We start from the raw sequence: 15,697 nt of genomic DNA, 5'->3' as shown, positions 1-15,697 counted from the left end.
CATTTCTAAGCCATGATCTTTGCAGTAGGCCACAAAACATGTGAGCAAGTTAGAGAGGTCAGTAGCCGTTTGAGATATTAACAAGGTGTCATCAGCAAATAGGAGGCATGGGATCTTTTGCCCTCCCAATCTGGGAGCATTGCTAGAATATTCCAGAAGATAGGGGATGCATGCAGTATAAAGATCTCTAATCATATCTAACATGTGGCATGGAACCCCCACACTACTCATAACTTCCCACAGCTGTTGGCGTGGAACAAGATCGAAAGCAGATTTCAAATCTACAGATGCCACAAAAAGGTGGCCTGAATCCACGTCAACTGTTTTCCATTTAATGGAAAGAAAACAAAAAATCTGGTCAATTGTACTAACGTTATCTCTAAACCCCGCCTGGAGATGGCTGAGTACTTGATTAGCCAATATCCATTTTTTTAGCCTACATAAGTCTGTAGTTCCCTGGTGAGCCCCTCTCCCCTTTCTTATGTATGGGCACAATAATTGGCTCTTTCCATGACTCAGGATAAGATCTGTTTATCAAAACAGCATTAGATATCCTATTTACGTACAAACTCCAATTATTCAAATCTACTTTATACATGCCCAAGGGAATGCCATCTGGCCCTAGGGCCTTCCCTGATTTTTGGGCAGTGATGGCAAGCTCAGTTTCTTTTAATGAGAAAGGTAACAAAGTAGTCACTGGCAGCTGCAAAGATGTCATCTCCCCAGGGCTTGTAAAACCACAGTTAGGTGGGGAGCCATACAATTCCCTGAAGTGGATAAGCCAAACTTCAGGGGCAATGTAGCACTCTGGCTTGGATACTTGATTTTGATCGCTATGAGCGACTAAAAGCCAGAAGCGTTTAGGGTAAGGGGCCCTTGCAGCCTGGGCCAATTCCGCTCCATAACATGTCTTCATGTTCAGTTTTACACAACGTACATATGGAGACATAGTTTCGTCTCGAATAACAATTTCTTCTCTGACTTTTGATCTTAACGCTTCGATCAGGGTGCTTTTGGCCTCTCTACATCTCTTATCAAACCACTTGGTACTAGGGTGGGAGGGGAGATGGGCTGTTACCCTGACAGATTTAAAAAACAAGTTTTTAGGGTGGCAAAGAGATCCAAATGGGAGGACATAACCTCGAGTGGGGTAAGTGTGAGATGGTCATCAAAAAGCTGATGGCTGGAAACTATAGCACATAGTTTGCCCCACAATTTATTGGAATTCTGAACAGAGTCCCATCTAATCGCACACTTATTGCTAGACATCTTCAGGACACCAGTAGATACAAACTCAGGAGTAGACACAGTTCCTAATAGAAGTTGACTATCGTATACGATTTGAAGAGGAGCATGGTCACTAGTGTACTGGTTGCCCTCTTTCACGTCTTTTATGTAGTGCCAGACCCTTAAGTCAAAAACAACAAAGTCCAGGGTGCTGCTATATGACCCCCTGAAAAAAGTTGGTCTGGCAGGACTGTCGGCTAGAAAGCGTCCATTACCAGGGCGAAGACCATGGAGTGTCATAAGGTCTATTATCTGCAGGGCCCTAATGCCAACTTTAGATGTATTTGGCTGGAGTGAGTGAGGAGGGTTATTCCATGTATCGTTATGTATCGTTATTCCATGTATCGTCTTCAGTCTGCATGGCCTCGATGAATGCAGAATCGGGCTCAATTGGCGCATTAAAATCCCCAGCTGTGGTAATGTGATACTTTAGACGAAGATCCATTATTATAGTATTCAAAAGCTCTATGGTGGCGGACCGCTGATTCGGAGAGCCCGGTCTATTATAAATATTTATACACAAAACAGGGGGACCCGGGTTTGGCTGTATAACTATTGCCAAAATGTCAGGGGAATCTGCATGTAGCTCCTTTACTCCACCCACCTCTGTCATTTTGACCCAAGTACGGAGGCTCCCTGCTGCTTTACCAGCAGAAGACGGAATGGCTTTTTTAAAAAAAGAACAGAACCCCTGCCCATGCATACTATGGGTAGCCCATGTTTCCTGAAACATACAGATGTTGAAATTATCAACATATGCCCCCCAATCAACATCAGCTAGTTTGCTGTTAATACCAGCCACTTTCCAGGATGAAAACTTCGCAGTTGAGTGAGCAGTAGAACTATTACATTTGTAAAAGGTATCAGCTGAGTAAGAACTATTAATATGCTAGGTAAAGATTATAGTTTTAGAGATGTCAATAGAGTCAGATTGCAATTTCAATGGAGGAGCAACTCCTGGAAATGGGAGATTTTTGGAAAATGATAAGGCAGATGGACCAGAACTCATTTTGATATTGTAGGACCCAAATGGACGTAGTCAGTCAATATCAGAAGTGGCACCGTGGAAGTCAAGTTCGCATTCATTATTTCCTTTGAGGGCAGGTCCCGTATCATTCATATGGACAGGGCCAGGTATTGGCCCATTGGAAACATAGGCGGTCATTACAACATTGGCGGTAAAAGCCACTTACCGCCGTGCAGAAGACCGCCAGCACACCGCCGCGCCCGCTGAAATCCGCCACAGCCATTATGACCCACAGCACGGAATCCGCCAAAATTCAGACACCCACACAAGTCCACCACACCAAAGGTCAGTGATAAACTGGCGAAAACAAAACCTCCACCATCACGCCAACAGAAATACGCCTACACTATCACGACACACAAATTCACGCGGCGGTCTTTCAACCTCGGTATTCCATTGGCGGTACACACCGCTGCGCTCAAAATACACACACACATACAAAACACAGCCACATTGAACAATTCAAAATAGACACACCTGATACACATACACACACCACTCCCACACACCCAATACAATATAAAACACACACCCACACCACCCACAAACCCCTACGACCACAATTGCGAAAGAAGCACAGAGAGAGACACCACCATCAACAATACTAGCATCCACAGGCACACAACACCATCACCTACATAACTTCCACGCACCTCACACAACACCCCACTACATATCAGCACACTTATCACCACACACACCACCCCACACATCACCCACACCACCCCATGGCACGGCAAAGACACCCCAGGTTCTCGGAGGATGACCTCAGGTTCATAGTGGAGGAAATCTTCTGGGTAGAGCCACAGCTGTTCGGATCACAGGTGCAGCAGACCTCCATTGCAAGGAAGATGGAGCTATGGCGAAGAATAGTGGACAGGGTAAACGCAGTGGGACAGCACCCAATAAATCAGGATGACATCAGGAAGAGGTGTAACGAACTATGGGGGAAGGTGCATTCCATGGTCTCAAGACACCACCTTGCGGTTCAGTGGACTGGCGGTGGACCCCCACCTCCTCCCCCACAACTAACAACATGGGAGGAGCAGGTCTTGGTGATTCTGCATCCTGAGGGCCTCACAGGACTAGATGGAGGAATGGACACTGGTAAGTCAAATCTTAACTATTACATCCCCCACCCTACCTGCATGCCATCACATACCCCCACCCTCACCCTCACCCCCATCACTCCAACTCCTCACAAATGTCCCAACATCACAAACCACACATCCCAACACCAAGCCCTGCATGCAGCACCAAAGCATGGACACCCATCACCAAAGCATGCCCAATGCACAAACCCATACACCCCCCTAAACCATCATCGCACAAGGTCCCACACAGGAATGCAAGCACTGGGTACATGGTCACCCACCCATTTCACACCATGGCACACACAGATGTAATAAACATCCTTTTATACCTCTGCAGGACCCCTACCCAACGTCACCGGACAGGAGGGTCCACACATGTCCACACCACCAACAGAACAGGCCAACAGTGATGACAGCACCTCTGTCCAACTGGATCTAGATGACCAGCCCGGCCTATTGGGGACCTCGGGACAGTAGGTTCCCATCACACAGTCACAGGCCACTACAGAGCTTCCCCCCCTCTGGAAACACCAGCACAGCACCCACCCAGCGGGCCCATACCTCTGTCCCCAGGACACGTCAATCAGCAGTGTGTCCACCACTACAGGGAACCCAGGATAACCCACCACCCCAACAACAACAGGGACCTGGGGGCAGTGGCAGTGGGCACACGGTCCAGGGGACGGAGGCCCAGGAACACAGGGGAACTGGGAGGGCTGCTGTGCAACAGGGGGAGGACAGGCCAAGGGAACCCACGCTCCACAAGGCCCTCTCCAACATAATGGAGCCTACCACCACTCCCAGGAGACGATGGCAACAGTACTGCCCAAGTTTCAGGAGACCCAGCGCCTGCAGGAGGAACAGTATTTGGGCTTCAGGGAGGAACTCAGAGCCATCAATTCCATCCTGGGCACCATCTTGGGGCGCCGAAGGAAGTACTCAACACCAGGAGGGACACTGTGGCCCAACAAGGAGCCCCTGACACTAGCCTGGATGATGAACTGCCCACCACCTCCACCGGCGCTAGTGGACAGGAGGCACCGCCACAGGACCACCACACCAGCACCCCACCCCCTGCAGAGGGAGAACCACCCCGCAAACGGTCCCTGAGATCCAAGACAAAGACAGAGAATGATGCCAAGACCTCCACCAAGAAATGAGACCACCCTTAATGTCATCCTTCTGTCCCACTTTGTCACCCTGTCCATCCTTAAAGTGCCCCAGCTCCACTTCCTATGCCCATTTGGGCAATGCACCTGTGAGATTAATAGACTGGACTCTGCCATGGACATTCCTCCACCATCAACCCTCACCATTTTGCAACCCCCTCCAATATTGAGCACTAAAATAAACACCCTTGAAGCAAAAAACTATCTGGAGTCAGTCTGTGATTTCGGAATAGTGTATTAGTAATTACTGTGGCATAAAGCTCTTTCAATTGTAATGTCAACATACCTATGTCACACAGCTCTAGTCCATGAGGAATCAAAGCAGATGTCACACAGTGGGACCCACATCTGTGAAATCATAAGGGAAAGTGACAACTCAGTGACCTTACACTGGGTGAAAACGACAGACAGTAGAGAGGTAGTAGTGTTCAAGTACATATAGTAGGCAGGTTTGTATTCTTACATGTGTCTCACTGGTAATATTGAAGGATCACTGAGTCCCTGTTGTCCATGTCTTCTTCTTCTGCTTCCTCGTCTTCACTGTCCACAGGCTCCACAGCTGCAACAACACCGCCATCTGGACCATCCTCCTGCAGAAAAGGCACCTGTCGTCGCAAAGCTAAGTTGTGAAGCATACAGCAGGCCACGATGATCTGGCACACCTTCTTTGGTGAGTAGAATAGGGATCCACCTGTCACTAGGAGGCACCTGAATCTGGCCTTCAGGAGGCTGAAGTTCCGCTTGATTATCCGCCGTGTTCGCCCATGGGCCTCATTGTAGCGTTCCTCTGCCCTTGTCCTGGGATTCCTCACTGGGGTCAGTAGCCATGACAGGTTGGGGTAACCAGAGTCACCTGCAAGTGGCGAGGGACAACAGTTAGACACACACTAACTGTAGGGCTAACCCCAGACCCAGACAACCATTCCCACTGTCTTGCTTCCAGGTGCTCACCTAATAGCCAGACACAGTGCCTCTGGAGTTGACCCATCACATAAGGGATGCTGCTATTCCGCAGGATGTAGGTGTCACGCACTGAGCCAGGGAACTTGGCATTAACATGGGAGATGTACTGGTCAGCCAAACATACCATCTGTACGTTCATCGATTGATAACTCTTCCGGTTTCTGTACACCTGTTCACTCCTGCGGGGGGGACCAAAGCCACAAGTGTCCCATCAATGGCACCTATGATGTTTGGGATATGTCCCAGGGCATAGAAATCACCCTTCACTGTGGGCAAATCCTCAACCTGAGGGAAAACGATGTAGCTCCTCATGTGTTTCAGCAGGGCAGACAACACTCTGGACAACACGTTGGAAAACATAGGCTGGGACATCCCTGATGCAATGGCCACAGTTGTTTGAAATTACCCACTTGCAAGGAAATGGAGCACTGACAGCACCTGCACTTGAGGGGGGATTCCTGTGGGATGGCGGATAGCTGACATCAGATCTGGCTCCAGCTGGGTACACAGTTCCTGGATTGTGGCACAGTCAAGCCTGTATGTGATGATCACATGTCTTTCCTCCCTTGTCGACAGGTCCACCAGCGGTCGGTACACCGGAGGATGCCGCCTTCTCCTCACATGTCCCAGCAGACGGTGCCTATGAAGGACCACAGCGAGCACAGAGTCAACCAACTCAGAGGTACGTACCCACAGCTTACACAGAACACGAATCATAATCCAAAAAGTGGCCTGTATGTGTGTTGAGTCTAGGCCTAGGTATGTGTGATGCAGTTAAAATTAAAGCCATGTGGGCCCCTGAAATGGCGGCTGCCTGACCTCTAAAGTGGGAAAATGGGATGTGAGGTAACTGCGCTGGCATTGTACACCGTTGCGGTAGGCGGTCGAAGACCGCGGTGCAATGCTGCATTGGTTAACATTGGACCCTATAGGTCCCAGGAAACCAATGACGATGTACGCCGGCAGTGACGGTACGCACCGCCGCGGACGTGACCGCCATTTTCTATCTGTTCAATCACTCGATACCTGATCTTTGACGGGAGAGGACCTACACTGCAAGTGCTGCTGTGACCTCGGTCTGGAAGAGACAATGGCTTGAGTGTCTGGGGAAAGGGCCCCTGCCTTCACATCGGAGGAGTTGGAGAAACTTGTGTACGGGGTCCTCCCACAGTAAATGCTACTCTACGGTCCTCCAGACAAACAGGTAAGTACACTGGGAGCATGCTGTATGGGCTATGCCTGTGTGGAGTGGGGTGGAAGTAAGAAGGGGGGGAGATTGCGGCATGCATGAAACAACGGTGAGTGCATGTGCCACTTGGCAAGAGTAGGGATGGGGGCCAATGAATGTGACCGTGCAATTGGTAATAAGTTTCTTTTCCCCCTGTGCAATTCATGTAGGTCAGCGCCCACCAGAAAAATGATATTTGGCGTGCTATCGCCAAGGACGTCCGGACCCTGTTGGTCTACCACAGACAGAGCACCCACTGCCGGAAAAGATGGGAGGACATTCGCCGCTGGACCAAGAAGACGGTGGAGGCTCAGCTGGGGATGGCCTCCCAACGTGGGAGGGGTGCCCGTCGCACCATGACATCTCTGATGTTCAGGATCCTGGTGGTGGCGTACACGGAGTTGGATGGGCGCTTGAGGTCATCACAGCAGCCACAAGGGGGTGAGTACACTCTCATCCTGCTGATTTTGCACCCAGTGGAGGGGTCTGGGTGGGGGAGGTGGCCTGTGGGTTTCCCTAGGCCAGGGCGAGTTCAGTAGGCAAGGTCCCTCCGTAAGGCACACAATGTGGCACCCCACCCCACCTCTGTCGAGTGCCAAGTAGACCTAGTCATGCCCCTGTGTCATCCATGTGTGCAGATGTCTTGCATAGCCTAGTAGGCCATTTCCCAGGGATTGAACAGTGGAGCCGAAGAGCGTGGCATAGTGCAGGGGGCTTCTTTGTCTGTCGTGTCCGCCAACGGTAGTGGTAATGCATGCACTCAACATGTCTTCTGTCGTTCCCCCCCTTTTTGTGGTCTCCCTGTTCTTGTGTGCATTAGCATCATCAGGCGGAGGAGCAGTGGCACCGGAGCACGAGGGGGCTGCATCCCACATGGCCATGGAAGACACACTACGGACTTGGATTTCACCAGTGGGACAGAGGGCGTGGGGAGCTCCACGGCGGGGAGAAGAGCTGACACCAGCGACACGGACTCGTCCTCTGATGGAAGCTCCATTGTGGTGGCAGCAACATCTGTGCCCCCCATCTACAGGTACAGCTGCCACCCCCTCTACCAGCACCGCCCGCCCAGCAGCCCCTCACCCTTGCTCCGTGCCTGCTCACCCTGGAGGGTGGGCATCACCTTCGCCCCAGGCACCTCAGCCCCTGCCCCAGTCACCCCTGCTGCCCTCAGTGAGGAGGCCATTGACCTCCTCAGGTCCCTCACTGTTGGGCAGTCTACCATTTTGAATGCCATCCAGGGTGTAGAAAGGCAGTTGCAACAACCAACTGCATTTCTGGAGGGCATTCATTCTGGTCAGGCGGCCCTTCAGCAAGCTTTTCAGACTCAGGCCTCAGCACTGATGGCAGCCATTGTCCCTGTCTCTAGCCTCCCCCCTCCATCTTCCTCCAACCAGACCCAATCCCCTGTACCCCAGCCTATCACAAGCACACCTTCAGACCAGCATGCACACACGTCAACACACAAGGGAAGCTCTGGCAAACATAAGCACCACACATCCCACAGGCACTCATGCAAGCATCACACACATGCAGACACACCAACATCCACTGCCTCCACTGTGTCCCCCTCCTCCTCGTCTCCCTCCTCCCTCCCAGTCTCGTCTACACTCACACCTGCATGCACTACATCTACAGCCACTACTGCCATCACCAGCACACCCACCACCACACCCCACTCACGTGCAGTCACCACCCCCACTATCATTCACACGTCCCCTGTTTCCTCTCCCAGTGTGTCTGTGACGCCACCTCCCAAGATACACAAACGCAGGCACTCACCGACCCAACAGCCATCCACCTCACGACAGCCTCCAGCCCATGCACCTTAACACAAAGTCAGCAAATGAACACCTCCTACAACCACAACCTCTTCCTCCACTCCCAAACCCCCTCCAGCTACCCATCCCAGTGTCTCCCAAAAACTTTTCCTGTCCAACCTTGACCTCTTTCCCACCCCGTCCGTCTCCTAGGTCCCGAACTAGCACCTCAGCCACAACATCTCCAGGACCAGTGGTGCCTGTAGTCACCGGAATCTGGAGTGCACCGGCCACCAGGGCAGCCAGTGTGGCATGGAACCACAGCACGGACAGTCCCCCACCTGTCAAGCATAAAAAGTTGGCAAGTGCCCGGCGGGAGAGGGGGAAGACTCCAGCCACCAAAGCCGCTCCCAGGGGTCCCGGTGGGAGTGTGGAGTCAGCTGCGACACCTTCCATGGTGTGGAAGGGCCACAAGAAGCCAGGAACGTCTGGGAAGAGCAGCACGGCGGAGGAGACTGCCATCATCCCCGCTGCCCAGGAGGCCACAGCCATCATACCCGCTCGCCAGGAGGCCACCGCCATCATCCCCGCTGCCCAGGTGGCCAACGCCATCATCCCCGCTGGCCAGGATGCCACCGCCATCATCCCTGCTGCCCAGGAGGCTACAGCCATCATCCCCGCTGGGACAGGGGGGACCGCCAGCACAAGCCCCGCTGGGACTGAGAGGACTGCCAGCACAAGCCCCGCTGGGCCAGAGAGGACCGCCAGCACAAGCCCCGCTGTGACAGAGAGGACAGCCAGCACAAGCCCCGCTGGGACAGAGAGGACCGCCAGCAGCTGAGTCACTGCAAAGGACCCCGCCGCCTCAAGCACCGCTGAACAGGGCACCACCGCTCCAAGCACCACCGAACAGGGCACCGCTGTTCCAAGCACCGCTGAACAGGGCCCCGCCGCTACAAGCACCGCTGAACAGGACACTGCCGCTCCAAGCACCGCTGAACAGGGCACCGTCGCTCCAAGCACCGCTGGCCCATGAGCGCCAAGGGCACTGACGCTACTGAGTCCATCACGAGCAGGATGAAGCACTCTGGACACAGAGCCCCCTCCAGAACCAGTGGAGAGATACATCCACTACCTCTGTCCTTAGCAAGATGAAGCACTCTGGGCACAAGGCCCCCTCCAGAACCAGTGGAGAAAGGCATCCACTACCTCTGTCCTTAGTAGGATGAAGCACTCTGGGCACAAGGCCCCCTCCAGAACCAGTGGAGAGATACATCCACTTGAGAGACTGTGGCTTTGCACTCCCCAGGATGGGACAGTGGGCAATCCACCCACTGTAGAGACTTGTGAGACTGTGGCTTTGCACTCCCCAGGATGGAACAGTGGGCAACCCACCCACTGTAGAGACTTGAGAGACTGTGGCTTTGCACTCCCCAGGATTGAACAGTGGGCAACCCACCCACTGTAGAGACTTGTGAGACTGTGGCTTTGCCCTCCCCAAGATGGGATAGTGGGCAATCCACCCACTATAGAGACTCGTGAGACTGTGGCTTTGCACTCCCCAGGATGGAACAGTGGGCAACCCACCCACTGTAGAGATTTAAGAGACTGTGGCTTTGCACTCCCTAGGATTGAACAGTGGGCAACCCACCCACTGTAAAGACTTGTGAGACTGTGGCTTTGCGCTCCCCAGGATATGGCAGTGGGCAACCCACCCACTGTATAGACTTGTGAGACTGTGGCTTTGCACTCCCCAGGATTGAACAGTGGGCAATCCACCCACTGTAGAGACTTGTGAGACTGTGGCTTTGCACTCCCCAAGATGAAACAGTGGGCAACCCACCCACTGTAGAGACTTGAGAGACTGTGGCTTTGCACTCCCCAGGATTGAACAGTAGGCAACCCACCCACTGTAGAAACTTGTGAGACTGTGGCTTTGCACTCCCCAAGATGGAACAGTGGGCAACCCACCCACTGTAGAGACTTGAGAGACTGTGGCTTTGCACTCCCCAGGATTGAACAGTGAGCAACCCACCCACTGTAGAGACTTGTGAGACTGTGGCTTAGCACTCCCCAGGATTGAACAGTGGGCATGTGGATTTGGTGTTGTGCACTCAACCAGCTGAGGTGCCCCCACTTTCCCTCCCCCTGAGGTGCCTATTTTCTTGCTCTCTGATGCCCCTGCAGTGTTCTCTCCGTCATGGTCGGGGATCTTGTGTGGGGCTCTCCCATACCGTGTGGGCCCAGTGTTCCACGGACTTTATTGGAGCACTACCTGGACTGCTAAGCTTGGTGTATATTTTGTTTATGAAGTATATATATATTTTTGCGTACTTGATTTTAATATATTACAATGGTTACACTCATTTCCTTTTGTATTTGCTTTCTTCCAGGGGGGTTTGGGGGGTGTAACTATAATGTATAAATATCTATTAGTGTGTGTGTTGTAATGGGTGAGGGTGGGGGTGTTGCATTTGTATGTCCCTGTTTTTTCCCTCCCCTGTGTCGTAGGTGCAGTACTCACTGTGGTCTTCGCCGCCGGCGTTCGTGCTCCTGGTAGAGGAGCAAGAAGATGAGGGCTGGCAGGATATGCCGCTCTGGTTCCATGGCGTCCGGATTCCTCGTGGGGTGTTTAGAGGTGAGCGTTTTCCCTTTGAAGTCCTGTTTCCGCTGTGTTTTTATCCGCAGTGAATCCGCCCCTGAAAAGGTGGCGGATTGGTAGGTTGTGATACTGTGGGCGGTACTTTGTCTTCCGCCTGTCTGTTGGCGGTGACCACCAAGCTGTTTGTCTGTACCGCTGTGGCGGTTGGAGTGTTAAAGTGGCTGTCTTTGTTGGCGGTTTCCGCCACGGTCGTAATTGCTATTTTTTTACTGCTGGCCTTTTGGCGGTCTTACCGCCGCTTTAACACCATCCGCCAGGGTTGTAATGACCACCATAGTGTCCCATAACGCTGCTCAATGCCATGGAAATCACGGTTGATGGAAGTTTCGGCCTCACAGTGCCAGCAGCGGGCCAACTGTCGCTAAGGAAAATAGCAGTTCCGTTTCTTATGTAATTACGTGCTTCCATGTGCAACAGACCCTTTACCAATTGGGGGCTGATAAGATTAAGTTTTGTAACATCCTCGTCGCCAGATGGACGGCTAAAGCAGTCAGCTGATAAAATATCTGCATGGATGATTGAGCTGCAGCCTCTAACATGGCATAGCCAGTGCGAGGCCTTGTTGATGAGTGAAGATTTATCTTCCCGCAATTTTGGAGGTAAAGAAGGGACATTGCACATATAAATGTAGTTGCCACTATTAGTGTGTAAGCTCTGGACATGTGCTGGTGTTGTGTCCCATTTCAGTTCCACACGAAGGTACGATTTCCCTATAGAGGACATAGTGCTTTCAGAAGTAATCACGGAGGATCTGCTTTGCTGCGTTAATTTTTTAAGGCCTGGAGCACCCTCAAAAGTTGGCAGGGGTCCAAAAGCGGAAGGATGATCAGTATTCGAGGGAGTTGACTTAGTTCCATGAGGGAAAAAAGGATCTTTCTTCAAGACAGTAAGTTTGAGTAAATTGAGAAATTCTGTCATTAGGACATTCAACTCTCCTACTTCGTTCTTTAAACTGATCACCAAAGCTGTTAAATCCTCATGAGGAGGGTCTCTTTCAGATTTAGGTGGAGATAAACTAACACAATTCAATGGCGCAATAGAAGTTGATTGGGGATGGTCCAAGTCTTGTGTTTCCAACAGAGAAAAACGATTAGAACAAGGGATTTCATGGATAATCACATCTGTTTTTGGCACTTCAAATATGGGATAAGTTACATGTTGTATAAGGGGGCTGGCATTCAGAAGAGTGCTTTGGGAAGCCAGCACCTGATGAGAGGCGCTGTTAAGTTGTAAATCATTGATAGTGTGGGGTCCGGTAGTTAAAAACTGAATCAGGGTGCCCGGCCTCGACCCTTTCCGTGAATTTCTGTCCTTTTTATTTAAGATCAGTTCCACTTCTTCAATTAGATTATCAATCTCTTTAGTTACACAGTTTGAGAGAGGTTGCATAGCTGTAATAAGTTTTGGAATCTTCGGCTTAGCAGGGCCCAGAGCTGCCCCTCGCCTTGCACTTCCCCATTGTGAGTGAAAATGCTCAGCACAAATACAAAGTAATACTTTAACAACCGCAGGTGCAAAAAGGGTCTGATGCCATACGTTAGGGCCCAGAGGGGGAGCCCAGCCCGGCCTCAGACGGTCTCTGATGGGCGCGGATGGGCACGCCCTTGGCCCGGGCTTCGCCCAGGCGTGGCCTGCATGCTTTATAGCGCCCGCGCTGGTGGAGGCAAACAGCAGGCAGCACCAATGACTCCTGGGACTGGGAGTCCCCCCGATGGAGAGGAGCAGGGCAGAAACTGGAGAGAAGGTGCGCGGGCGCGCATTATAGCGCCCGCGTTGGTGGAGGCAAACAGCAGGCAGCACCAATGACTCCTGGGACTGGGTGTCCCCCCTGTAGAAGAGGTGCAGGGCAGAAACTGGAGATACGGTGCACAGCGCGCTTTATAGCGCCCGCATTGGTGGATGCAAACAGCAGGCAGCACCGATGACTCCTGGGACTGGGAGTCCCCCCGGTGAAGAGGTGCAGGGCAGAAACTGGAGAGACAGTGTGCAGCACGCTTTATTGCGCCCGCGTTGGTGGAGGCAAACAGCAGGCAGCACCAATGACTCCTGGGACTGGGAGTCCCCCCCCGGTGGAGAGGTGCAGGGATGAAGTAGTACTTTCAGAGAATTCCTGCTGCAAACTTCCAGGTTGAATCTGAAGAGAACCCACAGGAGAGACCCTAAATAGCCTGAGAGGCCTTATCAGGTAAGGACATATCAGGCGGGGTCTCTGACGTTACGTGCTGGCACTGGCCACTCAGAGCCCTCCAGAGTGCCCACACACCTTGCAAAGCAAGATGGCTTAAGTCTGGGATACACTGGAGGAGCTCTGGGCACCACCCCTAGGGTGGTGATGGACAGGGGAGTGGTCACTCCTCTTTCCTTTGTCCAGTTTTGTGGCAGAGCAGGGGACAAGGGGTCCCTAAATCAGTGTAGACTGGCTTATAAAAGGAGGGCACCATCTGTGCCCTTCAAAGCATTTCCAGAGGCTGGGGGAGGCTACCCATCCCAGCCTGTAACACCTATTTCCAAAGGGAAAGGGTGTAAGACCCTGCTCTCAGAGGAAATGCTTTGTTCTGCCTTCCTGGGACTGAGCTGCTCAGACCCCAGGAGGGCAGAACCCTGTCTGTGAGGTGGCAGCAGCTGTAGGTGCAGTGCATGCCTCAGAGAGCTGGTTTGGCAGTACTGGGGATCCAGAGTGGAGCCCCCAGGATGCATGGAATTGGCTCCCCAATACCAGATTTGGAATGGGGGGACAATTCCATGATCTTAGACACCTCAAATGGCCATATGCGGAGTTACCATTGTGAAGCTACATATAGGTACTGACCTATATGTAGTGCACGCGTGTAATGACGTCCCCGCTCTCACAAAGTCCAGGGAAATGGCCCTGAACTATGTGGGGGCACCTTTGCTATTGCAAGGGTACCCTCACATTTAGGCCCTCATTACAACCCTGGCGGTCAGTGATAAAGCAGCTGTAATACTGCCAACAGGCCGGCGGTAAAAAAAATAGAATTATGATCATGGCAGAAACCGTCAACACAGACAGCACTTTAACACACCGACCCCCACGGCGGTAGCAAGAAGCACCGTAGCGGTAACCGCCAACAGCCAGGCGGAAGACAAGGTTCCGCCCACTGTATTATGACACACCAATCTGCCACCTTTTCCGGGGAGGTACCAACGGCATCAAAAGCATGGTGGAAACAGTACACAGAAGGGAAACGACTCACCTCTGGACACTCAAGGAAGAAGCACGGCACCGTGGAACCCGAACTGCAGGTGTTCCCCATGCTGGTCTACCTCCTCCTACACCAGAAATACCAACGCCGGCGACGACGACCACGGTGAATACTGCCACCTAGCACCGGGGAGAAAAAAGAGAGTGACACACACACACGCAACATACAACACCCCAACACCATACACACAAACAGATGCAACAACATTACATATCCACCCCGTACCCCTCAGCAATAATGCAAGGACAAAAGGAATTGATTAAAGTGATTGTAATAAGATAAAATACTAGAAAATCGGGCTTCAAAATTAAAACAGTAATTACATATATATAAATGGAGGGACACAGCCCAGTCCATAATATCTGTGGGCCACAGGGCCATATCACATAGGCCAAGGCCCTACGTGACTCCTGCATCAATACGGAGAGAATACTGCTGGGGCATAAGGTCGAAAATACACAGGCACCTCAGGGGAAAGGGGATGGGGGGACACCTCAGACGGAAGTTGGTACAAAGCCACTGCTCCTGGAGTGGGCTACATGCACACCACTTGGTTGTGGGGAGTGCAAAGCGACAGTTTGTCAAGTGGGTGGTTTGCCCACTGCTTTGTCCTGGGGAGTGCAAGGCCACAGTCTCTCTAGTGGGTGGTTTGCCCACTGCTTGGTCCAGGGGAGTGCAAGGCCACAGTCTCTCTAGTGGGTAGTTTGCCCACTGCTTGGTCCTGGGGAGTGCAAAGTCACAGTCTCTCGAGTGGGTGGTTTGCCCACTGCTTGGTCCTGGGGAGTGCAAGGCCACAGTCTCTCTAGTGGGTGGTTTGCCCACTGCTTGGTCCTGGGGATTGCAAGGCCACAGTATCTCAAGTGGGTGGTTTGCCCACTGCTTGGTCCTGGGGAGTGCAAGGCCTCAGTCTCCCAAGTGGGTGGTTTGCCCACTGCCTGGTCCTGGGGAGTGCAAAGCCACAGTCACTGGATGGATTCTTCCACTGATTCTGGAGGGGGCCTTGTGCCCAGTGTGCTTCATCCTGCCAAGGAGGGGTTGAGTGGATGTCTTCTTCCACTGGTTCTGGAGGGTGCTTTGTGGCCAGTGTGCTTCATCCTGGCAAGGAGGGGGTGAGTGAATGCCTCCTTCCACTAGTTCTGGAGGGGGTTTTGTGCCCAGTGTGCTTCATCCTGGCAAGGAGGGGGTGAGTGGATGCCTTCTTCCACTGGTTGTGGAGGGGGCTTTTTGCCCCGTGATGCAGCACATGGGGAGTGCAAGGTCACAAACTGTCACCTGGGTGTCAC

Source organism: Pleurodeles waltl, chromosome 2_2 (assembly GCF_031143425.1).
Source record: "Pleurodeles waltl isolate 20211129_DDA chromosome 2_2, aPleWal1.hap1.20221129, whole genome shotgun sequence".
Taxonomy (NCBI): Eukaryota; Metazoa; Chordata; class Amphibia; order Caudata; family Salamandridae; genus Pleurodeles; species Pleurodeles waltl.
Note: the sequence above shows the minus strand (reverse complement) of the source record.